This window comes from Tyto alba, unplaced genomic scaffold, assembly GCF_018691265.1.
Source record: "Tyto alba isolate M040663 unplaced genomic scaffold, T.alba_DEE_v4.0 Super-Scaffold_7, whole genome shotgun sequence".
Taxonomy (NCBI): Eukaryota; Metazoa; Chordata; class Aves; order Strigiformes; family Tytonidae; genus Tyto; species Tyto alba.
This window is the reverse complement of record NW_024881328.1, coordinates 37,959,865-37,972,309: the sequence shown is the minus strand read 5'-3', so window position 1 is coordinate 37,972,309 and position 12,445 is coordinate 37,959,865. Positions and strand designations below refer to the sequence as shown.

The 12,445-nt window shown below is 42.6% G+C and overlaps 1 protein-coding gene across 38 annotated transcripts in view; it reads right to left on the bottom strand.

The window, feature by feature from the left end:
• The window catches only part of MAP2 (microtubule associated protein 2), a 235,414-nt gene that overhangs the window by 79,718 nt on the left and 143,251 nt on the right, over nucleotides 1-12,445 (bottom strand). Inside the window, exon 1 of one of the 38 annotated variants that reach the window (XM_033008990.2) lies at nucleotides 888-963. The exons of the other annotated variants lie outside the window; for them this stretch is intronic. The gene's annotated coding sequence lies outside the window, so the exon portion shown is untranslated. Of the gene's footprint in view, nucleotides 1-887; nucleotides 964-12,445 lie in introns of those variants that run through there. 38 annotated transcript variants of the gene reach the window in all.

Below are 12,445 nucleotides of genomic sequence, written 5' to 3'. Positions count from 1 at the left end.
ACCCTGCTCGGCCAGGTGGTTCACATGGGGGCCAAGATGCAGCACCAGTTGCATTTCTGTTGAGAGCAAACAGGTCCATCCTGCTGCAGAACATACGAACAGGTAAATGTATGAGAACAATTCTTTCAGCTTCCACTCCTGACTGACAGAGTTCTTCCTCCCTAGGGAAGGTATTAATTTCTCTGGGCTGCTGGAAAGCAGAGCACACCTGAGCTGACTTGCCGTTGGATGCTCCCCTCCTGAGACACATGGTTGCCCTCACTGGAGCTGCCCTCGCTCCCATGCCCAGGGACTGCATCAACCTGCTCAAACTTCAGAAATCTGAAACTGGGTGCCCTTCTCTCTTCCAATGGTGAAATCATGGTACTAGCAGCTTCTGCCTGCAAAAAAAATCATCTACCATAGAGCTCACTTCTAGCTAAAAATCCAGAAGAATCCTTGCACACCCCTTCCTTCTCCAACACCATCCCTTTTTGACAAACCATTTCTGTCCACAATGCTGCATTTTTACATCATTTACCATTCATCAAACACCCTCACACACACCCATCCATCACTAATCATAATTGCTTCCTGCAGGAGAGAGGAAAGGCATTTTAACTGGTGAAGGAGATGGTAACCATAACAACAGCACCATGACAACTATAAGTGATATCTGAAACAAGAAATAAGGCAATAACTTATTACCAATAAATTTGCTCCACGATAAAGATGGGAAAAGCACTAAAGACAAAATACCAGTAAGTAAAGGTGCCAACACGAAGAAACACAAGTCTCTCTGGATCAAATTACACACAATCCTTCTACAAATTTTAAGATGAGGCACCATGACAGCATTGTCTTATTTTGATCAGTAAACAGAGAAGGTAGTCTCTGCTCAATCCTACCTGAGATCTCTCCTGCCTCAGGGAGATGGAGGGGCTGAAGGATGGAAGGAGCTCTGCTGAGAAGCTGGGATGTTTCCTAACAGCCAGAAGGCTCCCGAATTTCTCAGTGGAGTCTTTTGTTTCCAGGACACTGGTTGAAACGAGCCCTGACCAAGGATGGGATTGCTCCCAGGGGAGCACCTCAGAGTCAGACACACCGCATTGATTTTTCCACCAAGCAGAGTTTCAAATGGGCATTGCGAGCCCTCTCCGTGCACTTTAGAGAAGGCATTGCAGTTGGCAGCCTTGTCTGAAACATGAGGCTCCACAGCCGTTAGCCAACAACCATCCAAACGACCCGTGCCAAGGCCCTGACTTACAATCCTGGCAGAGAAAAAGATTCACCAACACTTGTGGCTACATTGGCTTTTTCACCCTCAGTGCAGGAGGCACAGAAAAAACACCATAAATAAACAGCATTAGCTCCAACGGCTGTGTTCAGATTAAGTTATTGGGGGTGTGATCAGGCAGGGAAACATTCAAAGAAGCAGCTGCACTACGTGGCCCCCTGAGGGCTTTACAAGAGGAATCCAGCTCACCAGTGTGCTACCAGGATTGCTCAGGGTGGGCACACTGAAGTGGACTTTCCCCATTGCAATACTTTGTCACCCTCTGCACATCCTCCCTCTCCTAACCTTCTTGCTTTTCAAAGCATTGCGATAACCTAACTGGAAATTAAACCTTTCTACATGGTACACTTTGTTTCTTCCACAATATGAATAAATGGAGATTTTAAACTCTATATTTAAGACTCAATGAAATAAACACTCAACAACTCAGTCCTTACTTGTACTTTTACAGTCTGGTTTTGCTACTAAAGTAATTATAAAAGATTTTTGCTGCTTATTACAAATAACTTTTCACAAAGCTGAGAAGAACAGAGAAAACCTTTAAGGAGATTATTTTGATGGGAAAAGGAGATTCAGATACTATCTAGAAAACATGTCTCTGACAGAAGAAATGTATTTTTTTTCATATTTCTCTTACCACAGTGGTCACTTCAAACCTTGGCAAGAAGACAATTGAAAATCCATAAAAGCAACACAGCCGGGCTGGAGGATGGGCTATATAAGACAAGGGTGCTCAAAATACTACTTAAGGGGAAAAATTCTTCATCAGAGAAGAAGCATGCAACTTGAGATAGCCATTGCAGGCTGGGGAAAAAAAAAAGAAAAATTAGAACTACTAGAAACACTCACAAATACATCACACTAAAAGCACTATGGTTGCCAACATTTCACAAGTTTGGCCAGCTGAAATCTTGTCTGAAACAAACACTGACTGACCAATAAAATGAACATTGAATGCTTGGTTCCCCTACTCTCTACCATTTCCATTATAATCTTCAGTGCTTCTAGGCAGCTGAAACAAGTCATCTTCTGTTTATTTATCACATGGGTACAGAAGGTGATGGCAGTACACACTACCCAGTTTAGAATCTTCTAATTCTTAGACTCACATTTTCAAGCCTGTTGTTTGAAGGAGCGCCAGCCAAGCCATGTATTTGCCACAGCTACTGCAAATGGGCTACATAGCTATGTGCTTCCTTTGCTCTCAAGCCACACTAATTAATACTTGTATTTGGATAGGGTCTGCTAAAGGCAGACAATGAAAAGCTGGAGTGAAATTTTTCAGGAGTTTTTTTTCCCCACACTGACCTTGCTAAGACATATTGATTTGATGTTGCATCTCCTCTCAAGAGGCTCTACGATGGGTGACATCTCAGATTAGGGAGGAAGAAATGAATTAATTATGCTAGTATGTTACTTGCATATTCTTCACGTAGGACAGGGCCATGCTCTTGACAACTTCAGCAGAGCTGCGCTGTACGCAGGTGAAGCAAACTGGTCCATGTAGCAAAGAGGTGCTACAAACTTAACTGCTAAACAAAAACTCACACAACAATATCTCACTTATCCAGAATAAGCACTTTAACTACACTGGTGTGTCTTGTCCTTCTTTGCATACGTGAATTACTTTCACATCCCTTATTTCTTCCAGTTTCACCGAGATCTCATCAAGCATGACACATTTTCACACGATCCTAACTTTATTCACTGAGCTTTTAATTAGAAAAAAAAATGCTGCCTCTACAAGTGTGTTTGCATTTTTTGATTTTTTTCAAAGGTCTTACCTAACTTTTAAAACTAATTCCACCCCTGCTACAGTACAATCTTTGAAAATACCCAGATGCTATCTTTGGGAGCATCATCACGTCAGCTACTACAAATAGTAAAAAGCATGTCCTGGGCTAATTTCTGGTAGATTCTTCCCCATAAATACATGCAGGAGAACCAGCCTACAGCAGAAATCTGGAATACAGTATTCGCACCACACATCAGTTCTCTGCAACCTTTCCAGGGCCACGGACCCCCAAAAAAAGGATAGTTCAGTAACTCCAGGGGTGGACTTCCTGATCCAGTCACCATCCCAATTTAATTTTGCCTTTCCATATGCTGAAGGAACACAGTCAGTTATTCCACAGCTGAAGAAGCAACACAAAGATGTTGATCTGAAAACGAAGTACGGAGGTGATAACAGGAATGGATTTTCAAGGCCATGTGCTGCTCCAGTTTGTTTGGGTAAAAATTCTTGCTCACATGAAAAAAATTTTCTCCCCAGGCCAAAGGCAGAAGATTATTCCTTTGCTGAGGATGCATTTAGGCTTCCTTTCATTACACTCAGGCACACCAGGCAATCATGCCAGGATCACAGCGGAAGCAAAAGCATCTTATTGTTTAAGAGAGGCACTGTTTATTCATGCTGAAAAAAAGCAACAAACAGAAGAAAGCTTGTTCTGAGGTCCCTCCGTCCAAACTCACTTAAGCATCTTTGACTCTCAGTTTCACAGTCAGAAAACCTTAGAGGCAGGGGCCCAGAAACCCATTACAGCCAACAGAAACCAATGCTTTCAATTGCAGCACAAAACATCTAACTGCAAATGAGTAAATAGAAATAAGGAGACAAAGGGTTGGAAAACTAATTGGGAAAGAGTTTATTTGCAAAGTCTGCTTGCTTCTATATTTACAACAAACTTGGCATTGATTACCTGGTGCTAGAATTTTCTTTCCTAGGGAATTGTCTGAGCTGTGACTCTTGTGCTGCAAAACCTTGGTCCTACAGAAGTGGTAGTATTATTTCATCCCTTCGTATTATTTTCTAACCAACAACGTTACAAACAAAGGACTTCTTTTAACTTAAATATACCCTTATGCTTATATGACTTAAAAATATGCTGTCTACCCACATTCAGCCACCCACTCATATGACCCATGACTGTATACCCAGGCAAATAATATAATCTGTCCCTACCTGGAAATGAGAATACTCAGAAATCTTTTGTGCTCTTAAACACTCTAGACATAGTAAAATCACAATATTTGGGATATAATTTTATCATGTGGTAGCTTTTCCCTGCCAATTCTTTACTCAACCAACCCTACTGCCTACAAAGAAAAGAAAGCAAGCAGCTACTCCCCCAGCCTGTTCAGGCACAGGGGCAGGAGGGCAGGGAGCACAGAGCCAGTATTGAAGGAAACTGAAGCCACAGCAGTTGATTTTGCAGCCCTTGCTTTCAGAAGAAGTTTTTCCCTCAAAAGGGCTTCAATTAAGTTCTTGGGATGTGCACTGAAACAGAAAGAGGAGTTTATGTGTCCTGGCTTGTATTTTAACTACAGGTTTGGTTTTTTTTTTTTTTTTTTTTTTTTTAAGTTTAATTTTTAATTCCTTGGTTTTTTGAATTAAGAAAATTAAGGTTTCTAGTGTGCGAGGAGGAACCAACTCACTGAGTTAGCCTTTCTGAAATCTTAATTGCAGGACTTGCTGTCACAGAAAAGACCTATTTCAGAGACTCATTTCTTCCCCAAGCTCCCATGGGTATATGCCACCGCCTGATTCTTGCTACAGGTTGGTTTTAACGTTGTTCTGTTGCCACTCTTTTTCTTCACACTCCGTGCTGAGAGGCTGATGTATGTACGTGAAGTCAGAGGCATTCTCCTGGGATAAGATGAAGAATGAATGAGTTCTGTGGGAGGCGAGCAACAAGCCCAGGGTCAGGGAGTAGGGAAGGGTAAGAAAGTTGCATTGGATGAAGAAAGTGCATGTCAAGAATGATAAGATGTGACTGATGAACAAATTCGGTAACTGAGGAAAAAGTCTGGAAAAAACCCAAACCATGAGGCTGAACCTGTGTTGTTTTAATATAAAGAGACAGCCAGGGGGGAAGGAGGGAAGCTAGATTTGCCATCTCCAATCAAACTATCCAGCATAGACTCCTGCCACCGGCAGTAGCCAGCACGAGCTGCTCCATGTGAAGACGCAAGAAGCTCCACAGAGCTTCAGTCTCACATCAGCGTGTTCTCAATGCACCAAGTTTCCACCAGTGACATAGACCTGCTGATTTCCATCAGTCAGGTACCTATGTCTCTTTGAGGATCCAGATCATCGTGCTCTTTCCAAAAGAAGCAGTGCATACAGAAGACACCTTCAAGGTGATTTTCTGGACAAGGGAAGTAACTCATCTGTGTCCTTCCACAGGCTGCCATCAGAGACTTCCACTAAAAGAACAAAAGGACACAAAAGCACAACAGGATACCAGACATACAGAGCATTGATGGACATGGAAAATTCATGCTTCAATTTAAGTGCTTGGGTGCTTCTGATGTGTTTTTTGAGAGGTATCCAGGATCCAACACATAATTCATCTTGAATTTCTCCGTATTTTTTCTTCTGCAAAGTCTTTCAGCAGCACTAATGCTGATGTTGTTTTAGGATGCCTGAAAGCATTAAGTATTAATCACAAATGAAATAAAGTAGACCTGGAAAAGGTACAGAGAGCTCAACAAGGATGATAAAAGATCTGGAAAAGCTTCTTTGCAAGGAAAGACTAGACAGGCTATGACTCTTCATTTTGGGAAAGAGGGGAACGGGACAGATGCTTATAAGAATAGGTGCACCAGGGAAAAGATAACCAGAGAAGAGAAAACAATTACTCTCTCCACAAAGAGCTATGGTGCATCAAACAGAACCCGCTGGTGGCAGGCTCCCGGCAAATGAATGGTGATTCTTCCCACTGTTGGTAATTACACTGTGCAGAAGGTGGTATATGATAAAACTTTACACAGGTTCAAAAGCCAAGTGCTGAATCTTTCTTCCATTAATTTGCCCCTGGTTTCTCAATTGGAGAACCTTTTCTGGGAAAGGCATGTTTTTACCATGTAAATAACACCTAGATTTAATGTGGCTTAGAGGCTTTATTTGCTATTTTAATATTGACTTTAAATAACTGTGTGGTTTCTTGTAATTGATTTTTAAAGGTGCCCCTTCGCCATCAAGTGTGATGGAATGTCACAGCGCCTTGCTGAGCATCACGATGTTTAACAAACTCTAAATGAAAATACACTGTATGACATAGACTGCATTGCACTGAAAATGAAAAGCACCTATGGCACAGCCAGGCTCTAGCAAATGAACAGCTTTGTTGGTCTGATAAGTTTCTAACTGAAACATGACATTACATCCCAGACACGTGTTCTTCAACATACCTCTGCTGATGCAGCAAAAATATGCTCTGCAGACTATGTCTTCCCACGTGTGTGGGGCTGATTCACCAGACGAAGAGAGGAGGGTTCTCATTTTTAGTCTGTTCTGCAGAATCAACTTGACCACCTCATGTTAAAAACCTACAGACAGCACACGGTGACACTGAGCTAGTGCTTAGGCTGGGGACATCAACAGGGAGATCAGCTGAGAAAGTGTTCTGGGGTAGGGGTGACGCCGAAGAGAAAATGCACATGAGCAGCTAGGAAGACAGATGGCCCTTCCAGAAGGACCTGGTTATGTATCCAGAGCTGCCACTTGTAAGAGGTCTCATGAAATACTATATGTAAATGTTTTATAGATGAGATGCTTGAAACTGCAAAAGCGTAAGCAAAGTCTTGTATATTTTCTTTTTCATTTAGGGCAAGCAGTCTGAACCACATGCCCCACCACTGACCTCAATTCTGACCCAGAGGGGCTGTCTCTGGTTGAAAAGATGATTCATTCACTCTGCTAGAAGGGCTGAATGAATAGGCAGTATTCAGACTGCAGAACGCTTATCACTTGGGATTCCCTCAAAATTTAGGTCTGACATGACTGGGTCAGTAACCACGCGCTTTTGTTCCTAGCTCCTTGAACAGAAATGTCTTTTTGCATCCTTCAGTGGTTCCCACAAATCAGGTCGATTTTTATGGCTTGCTAATTATTACTGCTAGACTTCTGCCGGGCTTCAGGATGAAAAGAAATCTATTTCTGAAAGCTCAGGGCACAAAACGTATAGTATAAATCACTGTCTATCTGGCAGCAACTTAAGTATACACATCTGGATAGTACTGAACTTTATTTGTTTAGGAATGGAAAGATTTTTTTCTGATTTTGTTGACAGAGCATATTAAAGAATGCCAAAAATGCAAAAAGAGAAAAAGAAGTAACTGTCACAAACTGAATTTTGTCTAGAGGTGCATCAACATATATCACACACACAAAGCTATCTGAAATGACATTAAGGTTGCAAGATCACACCTCAGGAGTTTGGCTGTGAAAGAAATGAGAGATGACTGCATAATCGTAACTGGGTCCCTTCTGCATATGTACTAAACTACTGCCTAGTTTAATAAACATGTTTTATACTTCCCATTCCCTCTGCCTAGATCATCCCAGTCTCCAATGCATCAGCTTCCCAGCCCAGCCCAGGCATTGCCCCTGTGGGCTCCAGTCCCTCACCCAGGGTCTGTCCATGTTTGCTGTCCAGGCCACAGCTTTCACCACTGCAGATTTTGAAAGTTTTATCCTCCTGATACCAGGGTCCACGTTTCATCCCAAGCAGGAGTTTCCTCATTCCCATTCCTCTATTAACTTCCAGTTTTCCTTCCTGGACTTCTCACCCAGTCCCTCTCTACAACTTGCCTCCATCTCGTTGCTTAGCCATCCTCACCTTTCCCCACACACCCTTCATCAGAGCTGTCTCTTCTGCCCTTGATTCCCTGCTTCTACAAGTTCTTGACCATATCTTCTAACTTTGGTTGCCTCTGCATTTGAAAGCGTGAACTTTCTCCTCTCCCAGAGACTATAAGCAAAGGAGAGGCAGCTTATTCTTTTTTTTCACTCACAGTGATCTGATATAACATGACATAAATTGGGCTGGTCAGGCTCAGGGAGGATGGAAGCAGCAGAGGCTCCAGCAAGTCTCTCCTGACACTCAGCAAACTTTCAAAAGATGTTGTCCCCTCCTCAACAACAAGGACGCTAATGAACTTCACAGACAAGATCTTGGGTTAAAACAGCAAACCTGGCTTCCTCAAGCCAGCCCAGGAAGGCAGCCTTGCTCCAGGAAAGGGCAGCTTGGGCCAAAACACGTGCATAAGAACAAGGCGAGCCTAACTGCCAGAGAGGAAAATTGCAGCCCAAACCACAAAAAGATTGGCAAAGTGATAGTAGAAACGGGGTCTTATAACAGGAAGTAGCAAGCCACCTTATCTGGCAGTCTCACCTATAACACCATGATCAGCAAATGGACCGTATATGAAGGGATGTGTATGCTATGCTCAGAGATGCACGAGCAGATAAGATCACTGTATCCATAGTGATGGCAAGTGATGCACTGGCAGTATCACAGGCCAGAGTCTGACAGTCTGATTTGAAGCACAGAGTGTAGAGAGACCTGGAAAGGCTTTTTCCAGAGACAGACAGCCCTTCATTGTATCCTCTGAAAGAAAGTACAGGCTCAATCAGGGACAAATGTAAGAGGTCCCAACAAAGGCATCTTAAAGGCTTTGCTATGTTCTCTTCATCAGTAGAGAGCTGCCTGCCATTCAGATCTAGGGTCTATTCCTGACCAGACTTCTGCTGCTGCTGGAGTGGCTCTGGGGAAGAGCCAGCTTGGATGCTGGGACTGCAAGGAGAATGCCTCTGCACTCTGTGGCTCCCACTTGCTGAGGGTAATGCAGCGTTCATATCTCCTGTTGTGGATCCCATAATTTCTGGTCCTTTCCTCTGGCATTGCCACCACTATGTGTCTGAGCCCCAGCTGCCCTCCCTGGGCAGGTCCCAGCCATCCAAAGGGACACACCATGCTGGGGCTTCCCCCTAATCCTTTCTCTCAGCAAGACAGTGCTGATTAAGGGGCAGCAAGATACTTGTCCCAGGTCCTGCGTCAAAGGTGCAAAACAGCCTGAATTTACTTACCCAGGGCCCTGAACTGAGATTTGTCCTGGCCAGAATCCAGGTTGTAGCCCCAAAAGTCAGACTGAGGTTCCTCGCAGCCCACAGGACAGACCATGTGCAGAGCAGCAGGTCACCTTGTTCTAAAGTCAACACACCTTTCTACCTCCAAAAATGTTCTGAAGTGATAAACAACCATTACTTTCTCTGCAGTTTAGACTTACACCATATGGAACAAAAGACCCCCCACATAAAATGCTGAGCACCCCTACAAAACTGTGAAGAAGGTACACGTGAAAAAACAGGCACTAAGTTCAGTAAAATACAAACAAATTGCCCCACAGCACCAGGGTGTCCCTCTTCAGTCTCATTCCTCTCTCATGCCATCTCTGGGCACAGGAGAAGACATGCCTCAGCGTACAGCCCATGCTTAGCCTCACACCAATCTTTGAAACAGCCCTATGGTCAGTACTAAATCCTCACAGATGAAAATCCTAGTTCAGGCATTGAGACTTCCTGATCAATTTACAGATCGTGAAACTCCCCTCCCACCCCACACCCAGTTTCTGCGCTGTATTAAGCTGAGTTGGCATCTGGGGAGCATTTTTCCAGGGTTAACAGTATCAAGGTTTGTTCAAGCATGACTAAGTACCCTACATATGCACTGTCAAGAACAAAGAAATGAAAAACACTTCTCTTTTTTTAAAAAATACAATACTTATATATTGTAAAAAGAAGCACTCTACTGCTGTCCTTTTAGCTGTTACCAGTTTGAAACTTTTCAGATGAGCGAGGCTGCAGCACAAACTAGAAGAATAAAACCTTAAAGCTCTTTTTCCTGAAGCGCTGCTAGGATCAAACCCTACTGTGTGCATGCCAGTTGGCAGAGATTTTCAGTGACGATTTACTATGGTGGTTTGTCAGTGTTCTCTAGGAATATTACAAAAGTCAGGAGACTTTTCTTGAAGCAAGTTTTTACTTGTCCTTTAAAGAGGCACCTGATTTGATACAGAAGGATTTGATGTGGGAGGATACTTCAAAACTGCAGTCCTCAACACCTTTCAATTTTCTTTAAATTTCAGGACATTTTAGAGGGGCTTTACTTGGTGAAGTGGGTATTGTTAACATCGGGGTAATAAAGACTACAATACCCACATCATTATATTTGACATAATGCCTATGATCAAGTGCAAAAAAATTACCATTTAAAAGACACAATTGATATTTCAAACATCAACCATTCAAATGATATGCTGCTTTGAGGACTATGTTGCACTTTACTTTGTTGTACTGCTTCCAAGGAGCATTGCTCATAATCATTTGTAGCTTCTGAAACGAGGGTGGTATTCTTCCTTTTTCCACAGCAACAAATGACTATTGAGACAACATGTTTTTAAATAGAAGGCTTCTTTCTATCAACACCAAACGAACACAAAGGTGACAGGAAGTTACTGTATAATCAGTTTTCTCCATATAGCTAATATTTCATCGCTCTCTTGGTTTCCTAGTATGAAAACCAATGTGGCTCTATTTTCTTTGGTTCTTGACCTTTTACTGCTTTCTCTACTGGTTTACCTGTTCAGCATCCCAGGATGTCTTAACATGAAAGATTTCCAAAAATCAACAGGGAGATTTATGAACAGTGTCCAATGTTCTCCTTATCACACCAGAACAAGCTTCCGCAGCAAGAAAGGCGCAGAAGGAGTTCATGTTAGGGAGGACCAGTACAGCATTCACAGTCTTCTGCTGTCCTGGGTTTGAGTGAGTGGTGGGGTTTTTGGTAGTGGGGGAGGGGGCTACAGTGGTCACCCCTGTGAGAAGCTTCTTGAAGCTCCCCCGACTCCAAGTCGGACCCACCTGTGCACCAAGACCAGTTCCCAGTCAGTGGTAAGGAAAACAGTCAGGGAAAATACTCTGAAGACATGGTGTTAAGACACTTCTCACTCCAGCTCTTCTTTGAAATCCAGGTAAAAAAATTATTTGTACCTTAATTCCTAACATTCATTTTCCCATTTCAGCAATTCACGAACAAAGAAGTTACAAGATCGTAAAAATGGGGGAGCAGCAGCAAAGCCCAATGCTGTACCCATGCTAGAAAATACATTAAGGTCCTTGGACTGTCCCATCTGCAAATCATTGTGAAGTGCTTATGCAGGGCCAAATTAGACAGGAAAGGGCACAGCTGGACTTTTACACACTAAAACAAATAACCAGTCCCTTTGCAGCAAAAAGTCTAAGTTTCCAACATGTTTTTGTGGAAGATGAAGAGCAGACCAGCCTGGCCTTGTTGCAAAGCAGATCAGTACCTGTGTGGAAGGAGAGGGAGACAAAGCGAGCTTTCTTCCCCATAGCTGAGATGTTTCTGTCCTTTCCCAACCCCTAACTGAAAATTCTACTTTCAACACTTTACTGAAGGTGTGGACTTGGTGCTACTGACAGAGCCAAACATGTCTATGCTGGGAGATCACCAATTTGCAATAACCATTCCTGACATACGGCTCCTGAGGCAAGGTTGTAGTTCTTCTGCAGGTAACCTAGGCAAGGACAATTGGGTTGTTATAGTGTTAAATCTTACACTGTTAATCTCCTGTCGTCAGGCTGTGGTAAAAAAAATAATAATAAAAAAAAAATCACTGGAACTTCATTTGCACATATATTTAAGAGCAGGAAATGGTCAATACATTTACTCATTGTAAATCCACTTCTTTCTCAGCAGCTAAGAGTGAGCTGTATCTTACATTTTCTGACACCCCCACAGGATTACTCACTTGCATTCCCTTGTTTACTGCGTACCTGCAGGACTGCAAACATATTGCAGTATAAGGTCATTAAGTGAATTCAGAACACAGGCAGCATTAAACACAATTGAACATGGCAAAGCAGCAGACCACCTAGTGATCAGACACAATTGCCTAATTTCCATGAGTTCGCATGTTTTAGCCATGTGGTGCTTTCAAGATCAATTCATTAACAGAAAGTGAAGCATTCAATTAAAATATTTCCTGGTTTCATTTTTAACCCTTGTTGCTTTCCTATGCCTCTGTTCACGCATACGGAAATAAATGACAACTCCATACAGCATTCCACAGTTTCTCATGCATTTTCATGTGTGTTTTGATGGACACTCATTTTCACAATAGTGAATCAAAACACCTGGCAATAAAACTGCCTCTCAGGAATTACAAATGTGACATAACTGTGATGCCAGAATACATCTAAAAGAATGAAAAAGCAACGTAAGAGTACATTACACATTACTTTAATTGCACCCTCTTTACAGGAAAGACAACAATAGAACCTGATAAAAAGATGACAAAGAT